This window comes from Carassius auratus, chromosome 29 (assembly GCF_003368295.1).
Source record: "Carassius auratus strain Wakin chromosome 29, ASM336829v1, whole genome shotgun sequence".
Taxonomy (NCBI): domain Eukaryota; kingdom Metazoa; phylum Chordata; class Actinopteri; order Cypriniformes; family Cyprinidae; genus Carassius; species Carassius auratus.
Window position 1 is genome coordinate 6,377,866 of NC_039271.1, and position 19,358 is coordinate 6,397,223.

General features: G+C 36.7%; 1 protein-coding gene across 1 annotated transcript in view; it reads left to right on the forward strand.

Moving 5' to 3' along the window:
* Positions 1-355: 355 nt before the first annotated feature.
* LOC113047899 (muscarinic acetylcholine receptor M2) overlaps positions 356-19,358 on the forward strand; it is a 43,476-nt gene continuing 24,473 nt past the window's right edge. Inside the window, exon 1 of the mRNA XM_026209271.1 lies at positions 356-543. The gene's annotated coding sequence lies outside the window, so the exon portion shown is untranslated. The remainder of the gene's footprint in view (positions 544-19,358) is intronic.

Consider the following 19,358-nt stretch of genomic DNA (forward strand, 5'->3'; position numbering starts at 1 on the left):
TACTCGTACCACAGTAAAACCATCGGTTTGGAGATGTTTTTTGATCATGCGCCGAGCGTACACGAACAGCGTAGTGCTACATTTCCCGCTAAAAGGGTCCTCACGCGCCGGAGCGCGTCATCACGGCGATAGAATCGATCCGCCAGCATCTGAAGCCGCGATCAATCACACGACGTTCATTCACCTGAACGTCACAAGCATCTAATCCAGTTAAAGCCCACGAGACGAACAAGTGTGCCCATTCCCCGACTATAAAGCCCGAGGCTGATGCACCACATCACATTTGCGCGTAAACACCGTCAACTGAGCGATACCGATGAAGCTTTGACGCCGTTAAACTGAAGTGTGTTGCTGATGTGAGAGTGATGCTGCGTCTCCTCCCCTCCCTCCTGCTCTCCTACTCCTCGTTTCCACTCCTCACTTGGCGTTCACCCACGAGAAGAGCTCCGACCGTCCAGCATCATGTCCTCAGACGTCCAGCTGCGTGAGCGCACGGACCCGGACAGCAGCGACCCCGCGGGCGCCAGGAGCGACTGAGAGCAGGTAGGACAAACTGTCTGTAACTGCGAGCTGTCTAGAAAATATTTCAGCCGATTTGTTACATCACGCACGAGCCTGTGCTTTCATAAGCCTGCAAACCATTAAACGCGCGTCAAGGAGCGCGCATGAAAAAAACACAAGGTTCCCAATTTTATTTTATTTTTTTCGTGTTAAAGTCCCACTGAGCTTGAAATCGATGGAAAGCACCGGGAGACGCGGCTCACTAGCTGTTTCTTGGATTGAGCTGTTGCACTTGACGCTCCGTGGAGACTCCGTAAGCATCGCCGATTTCACGCGCTTTCCTCCCCATAACTCACTCAAGCCAAGCGCGCAAGCAACTTTAAGACTTCACTCACCAGAGACCATTTAGAGCATTTTCGGCAGGTCCGAGAACAGACATGAGCTAGAAAATGGCTCAATTGGGCTCCGTTTGCGCGCAGGCTAAAGCCGTAAACGGAATTTACGCACAAACCAACCCGAAAAAAAAATGCCTTCAGTCTTTTTAATAACATCTGGGTATCAGATCGAACATTTGAGGGTTCAAAGAAACTGATTTGGTTGCATTCCTTGCCGTTCGAGTTGTGCGTAAAAGGTTTTTGCGCACTTGCGCGCGACATTTCATTTAAACACTGGACGGAATAATTATGTAACCTATAGTTGGTCAGTTGCTTGTCATGCATCTGCCCTAACTATTGCAAAAATGTATGCACAGGTCGACTATTGTCAAGTGTCTCTATGTATACTACCATGACATTATTGATATTGCGCACCGTCCCAATGCATGTGAACTGATTTTCCATCTGTTGTGATTGACTGCGCTCGTGGCGCGTGGTTTTCTCTCCTGTGCACGGATATATCCTCGTTAATTTCCAACTACAGACCTTCTTTAATAGAAACAGCACTGGTCAAACTCGAATAAACCAATGTGTCCAACAGAATCCGCAAGGCAAATTCGTGCTGGATGGAGGATTTCTTTAATGCGCGTTTAATAGTTGTTTTATTCTCCATCATTATTTGGCTTCTCGGGCTCAGTCTGATTTTTACAGAGCTCTAAAGTGTTCGGAAATGAAAAGGAAAAGGTCACGCACCACCGGTCCTGGCCTCTAATGCGTTCCCATAATGTCTGGGCAAGGATTAACTGTTATGAATCAATAACTTGTGCTGGAAGTTTTCAGCTTAAATCTCTGATTTATCTCCTCTGCTGCTCTGTGCATGGATCAGGAAGCGCGCGCGGAATCGATAATCAAAGCGCGTCACGCGTCACTTCTGCTATTTTTTTTTAACCTTCAAGTTTTGGCAAATATTTCATAGGTGAAAGAAAATAGACATCAACTCTGCTTGTGGACGCTGTACAGGTGAGATGTGCTGATCTGGAACTAGTGCGCAGTTGAAATTAAGCTTTATTGACGGTAAGGAGGTTTCATGAGCTGTTCTTCACACTGTTGAACGTTTCTCGCTCTCTTGGTTTGGCGCGTTCTGCCCGTTAGAGCGCGCGTTAGATGCAGACGGGGGCGCGCATGGACGCGCACTAGAGAGAAAAAAGTGATAAAATTACGCTACCATATCTTTTTTTTTCTTTTTTTTTTTTAATAGTATTTTTATAGTATTCTTTTTACACCCAATATTTCAGTGTGAAATTGTACAGTGTTTACTAAAAATATATATTTGAATAGTCAATATATGTCGTATACTTCTATTATATATATATATATATGGATTTTAGTCAATGTATATATGATAGTTTGAGCCTTAAAAACTGTCCAAAATATTAATGACTCGTAGATTTTTTTTGTCCAATCATATGCTCTCTTATATGAAAAAGTCCTGCCCCCTGATGTCACGTGACAGATCTCAGTCCGGCAGCTCAGGGACACTTTCAGACTCAGTCCAGCTGGAGGTCATCCGGTGCGGTCAGCAATAAATACAAATAAACTGGGTCCAAAACAGGAAAATCTGATCACTCAGACCACATTTAGATAAATGCAATTCTAAATAAACAATACAATGGACAATAAACATTTTTTTTTTACTTTTTTATATTAATATACTAGCATTATAACACTATTTATTTACATGATAAACATAATTTTACCATTAAAAGTACATGTTAAATATGTAAACAGAAAGCGATATTGTGCTGGTCAAGTCCTGGCTCTGCATTTCACCTGTCCGTCATCATGCACCTTTTCATTTTATACTTCTATTTTAAGAGTCTTCTGTGTTTGGCTGATGCTGGTGTTGAGCTTGTGAAGAAAAGACCTAATGATCTCGGCTGTGTGCACACGTTTAGGTGAATAATGTCTGTGGAGTTGCAGTTGAAATCATTAAGAAGTGCTAACAGGACTGTAGAGACCGTGTCAGACTGACTGACAGCATCTCTCTCTCTCTCTCTCACACACACACACACACACACACACACACACACACACACACACATAATTAGCTTGATGAATGTCCATATATGGTATGTCCTCAACATTCTTAGAATGTTCTGAAAATGTTCTCTCAAAGTTATAAACAAACGTTATAAACAAACGTTCTGTGCTAATAAAATAACCTTATGGACCCTTTTCACAAGACTGTGATCATGCGTTTCAACGGTCATCAGCATTATAAATCCTCCAAAGTATTTTGCATTCCCATTTTTTTTTAAATGTATGTAGATTTATAACACCATACTTTGTATTATATTACCTTTGCATCAATTTTACAAAACACTAGTTAACGCTAATGCGAGGGTGTTTCTAATATACAGTGTCTACAGTTTTGCTATTTGAGCAAATGGGAATGCAAAAAAATATACATTTGTTTCCCATTCACTGCTATCAAAGTTTACTCAACTATGACGACTTAGATGTGAAATGTTTCATTTGGATGTTTTTCTAAAAGTTACTGTATGTTTCGGAACGTTCACAGAACATTTAAAAATGTAACATTTCCATGACGTTCCAAAATGACAAAATGGAACGTTCCATGAACGTTTGAACAACAACAACAAAAAAAAGTTTTTTTTTAAAAACATAACTCAATGTAAAATTTCTCACGATATATTTTTGTATATTTTAGTTCAGTTCACACAAAACTAAATACCCTATCATCATTTACTCAGCCTCATGTGGTTCCAAACCTGAGATATTTAACAGAACATCCCAGGTGCTCTTTTCCCTCCGACCGAAGTGACTGTGATGACACAACATTCATTTTGTGCTGAACTACTCCTCTAATGATCCCACACACGCTCTCTGCATCTCATCAGCTTCACAGCAGGTTTGCCAAACCTCCGTCATCCGTTCCAAGGGAGACAAATGAAAAATATATGCAAATGTACTCACTGTTTTCTGGAGCCTGATGAGCACAGCCCAGAGGAAAGTCTTGTTGCTCTCGCACAGCTCTGGAGACACAGTGCTATTCTCCATCGCTTCATGTACCAACACTGCTTCTGATGTTTCTCCCCAGGACAAATAAAAACAGACACTAATAAGATGTATAATATAATCCCTTAAAACCAGTGAGAAGCAGATAGATCACGGGAAGAGCTCAAATTAAGTGGAGCTGGTAAACTTTAAAACAGGCGTCCAAAACTGTGGATAGAGAAAATAGTTAGTGAGATTGTGTATTTTAAGCAGTGTTATTTAAGTGCCTAGTTTTTAATATTATTTTGAATTAATTAATTTTTGGAATGTATGTAAATGCATGAAAAATCGTGAGTTTACAGTAAGTGATACTGTATATAAGGAGGATGATTATGCAGTTATTTTCCCACGCACACACACACACACACACACACACACACACACAGACTTCATGACATTCAGAGTGGTGACCCTGGCGTGTGTGTGTGTGTGTGTGTGTGTGTGAGCAGTCAGTCTGTTGACACACTCTGGTGATCTCTCTGCTTGTGCGACACGGCGTGTTTGAGGGATTTTTCTACATTTCACATCTGATATTCTCTGTGCAGAACTCCTGAGGCACAAAACACTGTCAGACACGAGCTGATCTGACAGAGGGGACTCTGTGTGTGTGTGTGTGTGTGTGTTTAAGGGGCTTGGAGGTTATTGTGCATCACTGGTGATCGCTCTTTCTCGCTCTTGTTAGTTTTACACTGTAAGGCTTGATGTTGAGACAGAACTTGGTATAGCTTCAATATTTCTACAATAAACGTAAATAAATCCATATGACATTAATCAAACAATCTGTTATTGCAAATGTCTAGAACACATCTGGATTATTACAAATGCAACTAGCCACAACCGCAGCATTCCTGTAATAAACATCTAAACAAATCGATCTTTAAATCTCAGTTCCTATGAACTCTAATCAAATCTGAACTCACAGATCGCTTTTACAATGTGCAGAAGCCAGGATGTGATTTAATGCACCGTGCACACTTCTATTACTACCCTAACTAGTGTGCTAGCCGGGGTGTGTCCGTACATTTTTATTCATCTGGATTTCTGCATTTGTCCTCTAGAAACAAAAATACTGGCCTTATCAAACTCAAGTTTCTTCAAGCGGATTATTGATAAGCCTGGAAGATCAAGCACTAGCTATAAAACAAGCAAATTGATCAATGAGACTGGTTTAAGACTAGGTCAGAGCCGGATCAAGGTTGGTTTAGTGTAGGTTTTAAGCTAAAGCGGTCCTCCAAAGCATCAGTATTCATGGCCTGCGTTCATCTTTCATTTAAAGTGCATAAAGTGGGTTAACAGCGCTGGACGCGACCCAACGCAAGGTCATCAACCCAGTTTTCCCAGTGCATTTAAAGCAATCAATACACACACACACTCCTCCTCGCTCTCTCAGTCTCGTAGGTAGATCGTTTTGGCTCTGGCAGGATTCTCGAGTCTGGATATTCAGACGTACTGTCCATCTTCCAAACTAAATGAGATTCAGATTTCTTTAGACCTGTAGACTTTTCCAAAAACAGACGGTGAAGTGAAGAACAGGAGACGCTGTGTGGAGTACAGTGCAATAATAGACTTAAACCCTGGGATATACAGCAACAAATGCATGCTCTCAAAACATTTGATTAATCTTTGGTTATGAGAATGGAGACAAATATGACCCTGGAACACAAAACCAGGGATAAGGGTCAATTTTTCGAAATTGAGATTTGTGCATCATCTGAAAGCTGAATAAATAAGTTTTCCAGTTGATGCATGGTTTGTTTGGATCTGACAATATTTTGCCGAGATACAACTATTTTAACATTTGGAATCTGAGGGTGCAAAAAAAAAATTGTGTCAAGATTTAAGCTCTTAGCATTTTTTTTTTTTTTTTTTTTGTGGCTATATTTACGGTAGGAAATCTCAAAATATCTTCATGGAACATGATAATTTTGACCCATACAATGTATTTTTGGCTATAAGTACAAATATACCCCAGAGACTTAAGACTTGTTTTGTGCTACATGGTCATAAATCTTCCAAACTATTGCATTAAAAGCATTAAAGGGACACACTAAGCTGATAAGGATGATTGTACTCTCTATTAATTGGAATATCTACAATTGACTTCCATTCATTTGCAAGTTTTGTTCAAAGTCCAAGTTTGGTGAACTCTTGTCCTGCAAATCTGCATAAAGACAACCAATGGTAGAATGACTTGTCAAGTTGTGAAAACAACTTTAACTTACTTGAAAAAAAACATTTAAGCTAAAAATTGAGCTTCTAATTCCAGATGCACTCGTGTTTACGTGGAGTATGGTGAGATATGATCAATAGTCTCGAAATCTACAGGACATAAGCACAGAAACGTTTAGATTCCTCACACACTCCTCCGCTCTAATTACACCAGCCTTCTGATGCACGTCTCCAGAGAGCCTCTTTCCAATTATCTATCTGCTAGAGATTCATCTGTTTCCATCTCTCCGTCCGTCTATTACACCTCCACACCTTTGCTCACTCACTTACTCGTAGCTCGGAGAGCTGCTGACGCTTCCACTGAAGGATTTAACTTAGTATGTCACCTGGAAGAAAGGTGATGACGACAAATGTGTGTAACGATGAACAGAGCTCAAAACAATTCAGTTCACTGTCCCTGAACACATTTTAAAGGAACATGCCATTTCAAGATTTTTCAAGATTTGTCACATACATGGTTATATAAAGAGCAATTTACACAACTTTATGTCGTTCCAATCCCACTTGACTTTCGTGGAACACAAAGAGAGGTTTAGATTAAACTGAGCTCCCAAATTAAGAAGAAAAGCACCTTAATGACTACATTTCAAGTCAAATGAAAGCTTTTATGCAAGGAACCGAACAGAGTTTGATGTCAGTGGTATTGAGCACTATTGTTGTTGTTGTTTTTGTGTCAGGGTATATATAGCAAAACATTCTTAAACCGAGAAAAATTATCATAATGCATCAAAAGTGAGTTTTAAACAAGAAAAAAATATATGTCCATGGGGTTCGAAAAATGCACTTATGTTTTTGTGTGTATACTGACCAAAATGATCAACAAATGTTTTTTTTACTCAAAAACTGATAAAAACTATGCACAGAATCAGAAAATAAAGTGCATATTCGCTGCATCTTTTAGAGATTATACAAGAAAGATTAGTAGAAAAGTTAGTGTGTTTGTGAACGTGAAGTAATTGGAAGTGGATTTACAACAAGAAAGTTGCACTCAGCTTTTTAATGTTTTGCTCTTTAGTGCATTACCCGAGTCGCCTGACTTTAGTACAACAGAGAAAAACTAAATCTCTTAACTGCTTGGGGAGATGCCAGGGGTGACAGATTGTTCCTGTTACCAAACTAATGTTAAAAAAAGAAAAGAAAAAAAAAACAACAGGAAAGGGCCTAGGATCGAACCCTGAGGGCCCCCGCACCCAGAGGTTTTCCTTTTATTACATGTTTTCTGTACAAACATCACGACCCTCTCATTAACTCATGAGCGACCAGATGAAACGATAACGGCAAGCTAGCTTTGGTTAGAAACAATATTCTTCACTACCAAACATGCCTCAAATACAGAGCAACGGCAAAGACTCGCCCTGGAGACAAAACGATCAGCCCCACAACAACTGAAGTTTGACATTAAAAGGAAAAATTGCCTTTCCTTTACTCTAAACAGACCTCAGGTACTAAATCTAAGTCCAAGATATATAGATTTCCAATTATCTATCTACTAGAGATTCATCTGTTTCCATCTCTCCGTCCGTCTATTACACCTCCACACCTTTGCTCTCTCACTTACTCGTAGCTCGGAGAGCTGCTGACGCTTCCACTGAAGGATTGAATTTAGTATGTCACCTGGAAGAAAGGTGATGACGACAAATGTGTGTAACGATGAACAGAGCTCAAAACAATTCAGTTCACTGTCCCTGAACACATTTTAAAGGAACATGCCATTTCAAGATTTTTCAAGATTTGTCACATACATGGTTATATAAAGAGCAATTTACACAACTTTATGTCGTTCCATTCCCACTTGACTATCGTGGAACACAAAGAGAGGTTTAGATTAAACTGAGCTCCCAAATTAAGAAGAAAAGCACCTTAATGACTACATTTCAAGTCAAATGAAAGCTTTTATGCAAGTAACCGAACAGAGTTTGATGTCAGTCGTATTGAGCACTATTGTTGTTGTTTTTTTTGTGTCATGTGACCTTTGTGCTGCTAAGCTTGGCTTAGGAAGACTTGAAATATAGTGCACAATTTGTATGGAAAGCACTGTAAAACATTCCTAATCAGTATTTGTGTCTTAATTTTATCATTCATTTTTGTCTTTTCCAGTATAAATAGCAAAACATTCTTAAGCCAAGAAAAATTATTATATTGCATCAACAGTAAGTTTTAAACAAGAAACAAATATATGTCCATGGGGTCCGAAAAATGCACTTACAGTACGTTTTTGAGTGTACACTGACCAAAATGATCAACAAATGCTTCAAAAACTGAAGTTTTTTATTTGTACATGAAAAGATAAAAACTATGCACAGAATCAGAAAATAAAGTGCATATTCACTGCATCTTTTAGAGATTATACAAGAAAGATTAGTAGAAAAGGTTAGTGTATGTGTGAACGTGAAGTATTTGGAAGTGGATTTACAACAGGACAGTTGCACTCAGCTTCTTAATGTTTTGCTCTTTAGTGCATTACCCGAGTCGCCTGACTTTAGTACAACAGAGAAAAACTAAATCTCTTAACTGCTTGGGGAGATGCCAGGGGTGAAATATTGTTCCTGTTACCCAACTACTGTAAAAAAAAAAAAAAAAAAAAAAAAAACCGGAAAGGGCCTAGGATCGAACCCTGAGGGCCCCCGCACCCAGAGGTTTTCCTTTTATTACATGTTTTCTGTACAAACATCACGACCCTCTCAATAACTCATGAGCGACCAGATGAAACGATAACAGCAAGCTAGCTTTGGTTAGAAACAATATTCTTCACTACCAAACATGCCTCAAATACAGAGCAACGGCAAAGACTCGCCCTGGAGACAAAACGATCAGCCATACAACAACTGAAGTTTATGTTTGATGAGGACATTAAAAGGAAACAATTGCCTTTGAACAGACCTCAGGTACTAAATCTAAGATATATATATATATATATATATATATATATATATATATATATATATATATATATATATATATATATATATATATATGTTTATGCTTAACATTTGAAAAAAAAATTGTCTTGTTTCAAGCATAAACTCACTTGCTTCTCATGTAAATGTGAAATTCTGAAAAAAAAGACAAAATTCTGAACCAAAATGTGACTAATATTCATTAAAGTATTTCTGAATATTTCATATTAACTAATTTAGTAAACTAACGTTAACAAATGGAAACTTATTGAACAGTGTTATCAGATATTTGTTCATCTGAGCAGTTTTGAGAAATACTTCTGGGGTCTTTCTCTCAGGAGAAAAATCTGAGAAGAATCTCATAGTTGAGAAATTGTGCTTTTGTAAAGAGGGTGGGGTTTTTTTTTTACATCAGAGAATCTAGATTAGTTGAAATAAAAGGCTGTGCGATTCTTCATTTTTGTTGTTGTTAGGTCTTTAGGCGATGCTTTAGTAGAGGACTAATCTGAGTGAGCGTGGAGGGCTTGTACAAAGCACTTAAAAGCCCCCCAGAGGCTCACGGCTGACGACTGCGGGGTTATTGGCCTCTGAACGCCGCTTCACTCCTGTGACTCTGAGAGATCAGCGCTCTGTTCTAGATCACAGACATCAGCAGCTGAAGAAGGAAAAAGCTTGGGAAAGCTCTGATGGTATCAGGTGTGTGTGTGTGTGTGTGTTGCTCAGACACAATGAAATATCACGGCTTGCCTTCTGTGGTTAGTTTTAAGTTTGTAAAGCTTTGGATGAGCACACGTAGGAATAAAAGATTACTTGATAGGACATCTTTTTGTAGTTTTAACACGTCTCAGTTTTTTAATAGCCACTTTGCCATGTTTAAAGATTTGCACTCGCGTCTCACTTCAGCACTTTGTAACATCGGTTATGTTTTCGCTCGCCGGATAGCATCTGTTTATCGTAACATTTTTTCATTTTGAAAGGATTTCACCGTTTTTGCTCGAGTTCTTCATATATGGCAGCATTTTGTGGGACTTGTAATTACACCATTAGTGTTGCTCTAAAAGGGAAATGAAAGCCTTCGAGCCAAAGAAACGGGAAAATTGACATCACAAACAGCTGGAAACACTGCACTGTTTCTAAAAGGCTTTCTCCGAACACTGCAGTCTTTGTGAATGTTAACAAAACTTCTCCTGTGGTTTCCGTCACTGAAATTAAGATCAATCTTATAGTCATTTCAGTATGTTGTCTTACTGTATTATTTACGATTATTTCATATTCCAAATGTCTACAGGTGAATCTTATGAAGCCTATGAAAGTGTCATATCACAAAAAAAAAAAAAAAAAAATGAAATAAGAATTAATATTTTATACAAAGAACAATAAGCATATATCATATGTAAAAACAATGTTTTTAAATGATCAATTATTTATTTGTTTTACTATGCTAATTTAAATATCAAAACAAAATATTAAAACATTTTATTGCTGTATTTTTGTAACATAGAGAAAAATAATATGTGTTATATTAATTAAAATCTGATAATAACTTTAAAATAATTTTGTATGAATTACAGTAACTAACTGGACATTATTTTCATGACAATTAAACACATTTACCCCAAAAGTCATATAACTGTCATATGAAAACAATATTATAAATAAGGAAATAATATATTACATTAATTTAAATCACCGTTGACAATAAAAATAACGATTAAAAGGGAGAACTAAAAATAATACATTTGGATGCATTTCAGCAGTGAAAACTTTGGGCACAATGTGCTTAAATGGTTTTAAATGCACACACACACACACACACACACACACACAAATAAAATCTCATGCATAACCTACTTCTCTATTTACTATAAAAAAATTCAAATGAGAGAATCAGTAAAAAAAAGCGTATTTAACATCGCAGATATTTGGACATTTCAGCAGCTGGATTCACTTCAGAGGAAAGAACCTGTCAAAACATTTCATTATAAATATAAAACTAGAAATAACTTCTGCTTCAATATCATAACCTCATTTCCAGCTCTCTCTCTCTCTCTCTCTCTCTCTCTCTTGTTCTTTTCTCTTTGTGTCGCTGAGATCTGACATGCACTGGAACACACTGCTGCATGCATATATATATATATATGTGTGTGTGTGTGTGTGTGTATGAACATATGCATGTTTCACATCAAACTTGAGCTTTGAGGTCAAATATATATTCTATGCATGTTGAAAAATTGCATCATATAGTGTTTGTAATACAGAAATATTATGAGCATTCTGCTTTGCTTCTGTGTTATGCTGATGATGACCTTGTCTGTGGATCGTGATGTGACATTGATGTGTGTGTGTGTGTGTGTGATCACTCAACAATCAGCGTATCGTTCTGGAGCGTGTTGGAGGCTCTGGAAGCATGTTTTGGAGCACGTGTGAGATATCCCCGCTGCTTCTCTCTCTCTCATCTCTGACGGGCAGGAAAAGGACATCGGTCACACATGTGTCCGGACGCTTTGAAGTGTTTCTGCCGTGTTAGTGGTCACGAGGGCTGTGGTTTTCCGAGCATCGGATTCTAATCGTGGTGTATTTGCTGATATTTAAGTGCTTTTTATGTGCCGTAATGAACTCATAACATCTGTACTGCTACGAGACTTCAATCAGACATTTTTAATAGAAAGTCAACATGAAATGGCATCAGCAACCTATTTTACTTCGGTTCTGTGACTTATATCATATTAAAACTGCAAATTCAGTGAGATTAAAAAGTAGGGCAGGACTTTTCATTAAGTTATTTAGCAGATGCTTTTATACAAAGCCACTTTCTGTACAAATGAGGTCGATAGAAGCGAAACTGAGGAAACCAGCAAAGGTTAGTATAATGTTATCCATGTTTTATGTGGAAATTAACGAATGTCTGCTGAAACTATGAATCTCATGCAACTAGTGGAAATATGTAAGTCTATATTTTGCATTGTGAAATTATTATTCTTATAACAACTAAGTAAAAATTTTTATTTAAATTGAACACTATTTAAACATCTTGGAAGTATTTCGTAGAAGTAAAATGTGCAGATACATTACAATAATGCATAATGCATTAAAGTAAACTCACAATACAAAAAAGTAATGCTTATTCATTTCCTGTATGAAATTAAATAATTATTTTAAGAAGCAAAAAAAAAAAAAAGTTTAAACTGAACACTGGTATTACAAAAAAAAAAAAAATACATTTATTATAAATAAATAAATAATAAATGTAAAAAAATTGATTAGTCACCATTAAGAATAATGAATTGTATTTATTAGAAATTGTAGAAATTGAAAGTTATTTAAATTGAACGCTAGTTTTATAAATAAATTAAAATTCATACATTTTGTAAAAAAAAAAAATATATATATATATATATATATATATATATATATATATATATATATATATATGAATAACTGGAATTAAGAAAAGAAAATGTAAAAAAAAAAAAAAGTAAAATATCCAGATGCATTTCAATAATGAGAATTTGTGGGAAATTTGCTTAAATGTCACTAAACTCTCAGCACAAAAAAGACTTCATTTTCTGCATGGAATTAAAGTAAAAAAAAAAAAATCTTATTTCTTTCCTTTTGATTTTAGAGTGAAATGTCACCCAATCAGTTATTTGACTGCTGCTTATCATTATTATCACCAAGAGAAGAAAAGGTAACTAATATAAAAGACATTTAATTTTTCAGTTTAAAAGAGTGAAAAAAGGTTAAGCAAGACCAGGAAGGTGAATAGGGCCAATATAAATGTCATGTTGACTTGAAATGATCAGCTAGAATGAAGAAAACTTTACAACACTCTTCGACTGACTTTACAGACCTGCAGCGGTTTACATCGCGCGTGTGTGTGTGTGTGTGTGTGTGCGAGACAATGCTTCAGCTGTGGCGTCTGATTGAGAATGTCTGCCCTGCGTTCGGATGGCAGCCCCAGTGCATGCTGGGATTGATTGAGCTGTCCCTGCGCCTGTCAGCCGCTGGAGTTATGACATCATCAGGCCCCTCATAAGGCTCTCCATTGTTTTGAAATGAAAGAACATCAATTTCCTGCCCAGTGAAGCCTAGGGGATGATTTGTGGCCGCTATTATCCTGCCAACGTGTGGCGAGAGCGCCAAAATACAGACTCTGATGAGGACAAGCTCCCGTCCTGTTCTCCGTCTAATCACCTGAGACAGGTAACACCCCTAAAGCAGTTTAGACTCATTCGGTTACACTTCCTCTCTTCTGAGGACTACAGAAACCATTTCATTGTACATTAAATTGGTACCAAGCCAATTACATATAGAACCATCTAAAAGTATATATATATAATTTTTTAGAAAATACATTTTTTATGCGCACCAAAGCTACATTTATTCGATCAAAAATAAAAAAATATCAAATTTTTTACAAATATTATTATTATTTCAAACAGCTGTTTTCTGTGTGAATCTGTGTTAAAGTGTAATTTATTTCTGTGATGCTCCGCTGTATTCTCAGCATCATTCCTCCAGTCTTCAGTGTCACATGATCTTCAGAAATCATGAAAATATGATGATTTGATATAAAACTATTTATATTAAATACAAATGCATGAAACCCATTCAAATTAAGACAAACAAACGAAAACAATGAAGGACCCTGTGCTTCGAAAAAAAAAAAAAATATATATATATATATAATTAAATCGATTAGTAGTGTATATTTGTATATGTATCACCAAATTGTAAGTCACTTTGGATTAAATGCGTCTGTAAAATGACTAAATGTAAAAATATAAAAGCATTGCATCATGTTAAAGTGCATGCTTCAGAAAACTACAGAAGATGCTCTAGATTTCATATGAAACAGCTGTTTTTGCAATTATTTTACGTATCAATATCAGACCTGAAGCACCATATCTGACCCAAATGGGATTTGACAACAGCAGACTTGAATTTAGGTGTAAGTGAAGACTTCTGAATCATACTTTCATCTTGACAGCCCTGTGGACAAATCCTTCAGTCTGTACTTTGTGCAATATCTCCTCTCTGCACAGAGGAAGGTCAGTCAGGAGAAGATGACGGCAGAACGTGCCCAAATATTTCTGGGTGCACTGTACCTGAACACCCACCGAGCTCTGTCTGTCCGTGTTCCTCCACGGGCTTTACTCTATCAGCGCACCTTAGAAAGTGCTGAACGCGGCCGAAACTTTCATGAGATACAGTGAGATCAGCTTTCTCACACACACACACACACACACACACACACACACACTCCAGCATGCATCAGCACACAATGGTCTCTAAAGTGTTGGTGCTTATATTAAGAGTGCACTTGTATTTGAGCACCACGTTCCGGTCAGAAGTCCTCAGTTTCCCAAATCAATCTGCATTCCCAAAAAAAAAAAAAAACATTGCATGGGTCAAAATTATCAATTTTTCTATTATGTCAAAAATCATTAGGATATTAAGTAAAGATCATGTTCCATGAAGATATTTAGTAAATTTCCTACCGTAAATATATACAAATGTAATTTTTATATTAGTAATATGCATTGCTAAGAATTAATTTGGACAACTTTAAACATGATTTTCTCAATTTTTTTTTTTTTTTTTTTTTTGCAAATGTAATATTTCTGTGGAAACATTGTTTCAGAATTCTTTGAGGAATAGAAAGTTCAAAAGAACAGCGTTTATTAGCATATAAACATAAATCTTAGCATTTTAAACGCTTTTACTGTCAATTTGAACCATCCTTCATGAAAACGATTATTTATTTTCTTTTTTATCTAATTTTTTTTTTATGAAAAATGGAAGTTAATGACACTTTACACAAAAACATTCAACAGCACGACTGTTTTCAACATTGATAGTAATCAGAAATGTTTCTCGAGCAGTAAATCATCATATTTTCATGATTTCTGAAGATCATGTGACACTGAAGACTGGAGGAAAATACAGCGCTGCATCACAGAAATAAATTATAGTTTAATATATATTCACACAGAAAACCGTTATTTCAAATTGTAATAATATTTCACTATTTTTATGTGTTTTAGATTAATAAATGCAGCATTGGAGAGCAGCTTAACTAACTTTAACTTACTCAGCAAGATGCTTTTTTCATGTCTGATTTGAAAGAAAAAAACACAACAAAAAAACAAAAAAATTAAAAATGTATGTAAATGTTAAGGTTGCATTAGATAATGAAATGTGCATATACAGTAAAAGGTCAAAGGTCACATTAATAGCCAGATCTGTACTGTATTTAACTTTGAATCCCAGACACAATAAACCTCCCAAATAACTCAGCACAATAATCTCTCCTCCGGCTGTTAGTGTGCAGGGTCGTGCATTGACTTTTCATTTTAGGGTAATGTAGCAGAACATTAGAATCTCATTAATGCTCTGAAAACACATGAAACCGTTTGCTCACACTTGGTTCATGACTGAAAAATCTTCTGATCTCAAAGCTTCTGCCTACATTCTCATCAAAACAAGCGTTAATGCTGGATTGTGACGTAAACATCTGCATCTGTGCTCAGAAATATGACAATAAAAATATGTGCAATATTTCAATCACTGCATCACTCCCACACAAGTCATATCTCATCATAGAGAAAATATTATAGTTTTTATTCATGTTTTGAATTTGCTTTTTATTTTTACAGTTTTTTTTATGCATTCATCCATTTAATTTCAAATATATTTTTTTAAGGTAATGCATAATTTTTATTTTAATATATTTATGATAGGAAATTTACTAAATATCTCAATGGAACATGATCTTTACTTAATATCCTAATCATTTTTGGCATAAAAGGAAAATCGATAATTTTGACCCACACAATGTTTTTTGGCTATTGCTACAAATATCTCCCGGAGACTTAAAACTGTGTGTGTGTGTGTGTGTGTGTGTGTGTGTGTGTGTGTGTGTGTGTGTGTGTGTGTGAGGTCAGGGTCGAGGGATTGCTCTGCGAGACATAATTAAATCAGCAATGAAAGATTTGCAGGGAGCAGCCCTTTAAAATTGAATTTTCTTCTGCAAGACTTCTTTCCGCAGCAGGGAAGATCCCAGATAGACAGAGATGTGGGTTAACCAGAGGTTAGTGCGAGGAAATGACCCTCTGTTTAACCCACAGCAGACCAACAGATAGACCAGCATGCTCTCTGAGGATCAGGTGAGCGCTGTTCTTCAGTTTCATGTTGAGCGTTAAAATATTAACTCTGAAATAGCACAAATAGAAATCTGCGACGGCTGTAGTTAACTAAAGCAAAACGATATATATAGAACACGTTTCTGTAACTTGAAATAAAATAAATGTTAACTGAAATAAAGACTATTTCGAAATAGTAATTTCTCATTTTTATCAAGAGAAACTTGATGTGCTAAAAAAAAACTATATTGGCATAATTAAAAATAATTAATAAAAATGCCAAAAAAAAAAAATGTTTTCCATATTTTCAAATAGTTACAACTCATCCAAATATTATCCGATCCTAACAAACAATAAATGTTGATTTCCTGCTCAAGGATCATCTGATTCTTAATAATGTTTAAATAAAAAAATGCATTTTTAAATCGCAATAATATTCCACAATATTACTGTCTTTTGATCAAATAAATGCAGACGTCTGTCCACAACATTAAAAGCTCTTTAATTATATAAAAACAATGATGTTCATGCGGAAAACTGAGAATAACGCGTTCAGCAACAATCTTTCTGAGCTCTCCGTTCTCACTCTTGACATCAGTGAAGCCGAATCTCTCCGAACTCAATCAGACGCACAAACGTGAAGCACTAGCTCTGTCACGGACAGATGTCAAGGACTTCAGCCCATCATTTAGACTAATATCTGTCTAAACGGGTTTCATGGTCAAGTGATGAGTTTCCATCTTTATTTATCTCCACTCGCTCAGGCAATGTTTTCATCGAGCAGCATGAGATAATATCCCCATCCAGAGGGTCTCTGAGGTTTCTATCGCTCGCCCCTCGAAGGCTCAAACCATCAGCCTTCTGGTTACCAGCACTGAGCTTTAACCATTACACCGCGTCCCATAACCCCGGCCCTGAGCAGATGCGCCACTGTTGTGACACGCAACATGCTAATGAAGCATGCTAATGAAGCCCAAAGTCACCTCATGAACCCGCAAATGTAGCAAGCCACTAATGCATCAATCATCTGTTTTTATAAAAGAAACATTCAAATGTAATATAGTATTTTATATTTTTATTATAAAACTGGCATCCATCCAGAACACCTACCTACAGCTCATTAGCATATGATGCCCACATTTGCATATCGAGAACAATGCTGAAACAGGTTAGAGATTAATAAACGGCGTATTTGCATATGGAACTGTTAAAGGTACAGTAGCGTATTTAATTACAGGGGAATGTGCTCATCATTTACTCACCCAAACCAAAGTTTAGTCTGAGTTAAGTCACAAAAGAAGATATTTGGAAGAGTTTTGGTGAACAGACGGTTGACGGTAGCCATTGAGTTTCATAGAATGGAACAAAAAAATTAAAATACAATGTAAGTCAATGGCTACCGTCAGCTGTTTGGTTACAAAATGTTCTTCAGAATATCTTATTTTGTGTCGAGCAGAAGAATTTAACTCTTAAACTTTACATTTTTTGGCGAACTATCCCTTTAATTCGTGCACTGTAAAAAAAATAAAATAAATAAAAATTAGATTGTAGTATGTTTTACTGTAAAATAAATGAGGAAGGTCGAGGAGGGCAGCTTTAATTAAATGATAAAATGGGAATTATCTGTATCTGAAATATAAAGACTATTAGTAATTTATCATTTCTGATTCCACAAACGATTCTTTTGTTGTGATTCAGTGAGTCACTGCATTGATTCAGTCTGTGAACTTGAGTGTTTCTGAAAGATTCATTACAGTGAATCAGACTCAAAAGAATCATTTGTTCACAAACTGGTTTAGGAGAAACATTGTTGCAACCAAACATCATGAAAGGGTCCAGTATTGATTGATTGATTTATCAGAAGCAGTTTAGAGGAAGAATTCACATGTAATGGTGACACGCAGCACGATCTGAGCATGAGAGATTTGGTTTGGGATTTACCAAACATTGAGCGGCTGTCGACAAGCGCATGACACACACTCTCCAGGAGACTTGAGACACACACACACACACACACACTTAAAGACAAAACAAACCTTCTCACAGGACACACACTGCATTAATGTGAGCAACACAAACCATTACGCTCACACGTCTGTGCGTGCTTTTTAAGACAAATCTGTCCTCGAAATCTGACAAATATACCGTCCTTTACAGGAAAAACCATGCATACATAAAATAAATGATGCATTTGTTTTGAAAAATGCATTTTTTTTAGGGGAGCATGCAGAAAACAACTAAAATGATCAACAAGGAGATTGATATTAAAAGTGATTTATTATTAGTATTAAGAATGATGCACTATAAAAGCCTGGTTGTCTTCTATGATAATGCATTTGTGCAGTTTGTGCGTGCATCGTAACAGATATAGCCACACATCTCCGTTTCAAGGTCCAGAAACCTTCTCAAACGCTTCTCCATGTCTCAGTCTCAGAGAGAAACAGACGGTGGTGATCTGTCAGTCGTCGGATCTGAACCTCGTGTAAACTCCAGGGACGCGGTCTGCGCAGACGCAGGGGTTTTAATTGGTTTCATCTGAATGAGTGTAAAAGCCACTGCGTTATTAGATTATATTTATCCCCGCAGCGCGGCGGCTTACATCAGCGCTGAAAGAGAGATTAATGTGCAGAAATATAAACTGCGCTTTAATATTCCATCCAGATTCATCCAAACACACAAACACTGCACCAGGGTTCAGAAAACCCCACAATCTGTTGATTACCAGAGCAAATGCCTTCAGCGTGTTTGGAAAAGCACCGAACAAATGCGTGTTGATTAATGCAAGATGTTTAAAAGCTCGGTTACATGCAGAAGTGCGTGAATCATCTTTTTAGTGCTTTTCAGAAATCGGCTTGAGTTGCATTGGATCTAGAACATGGCTTTATTAAAACATGTTAGAGAATATAAAATGCCAGATATGGGATTTAAAATAAGTGGCTGTTACATGAAGTGTATTTTATCCAGATGGCACATGGAATAAAAAGAAACAGTATATAATATAGAAACAAAACCATGCAGACAATTAAATAAGAAAGTGGAAAAAAAATGTGTAGCCAATAATTGGACTCTCTCTACAAAAGTGCATTGTGTGAATGTTATAATGCATCTCTTGTGAGAGGTTTGAGAGCGAGAGA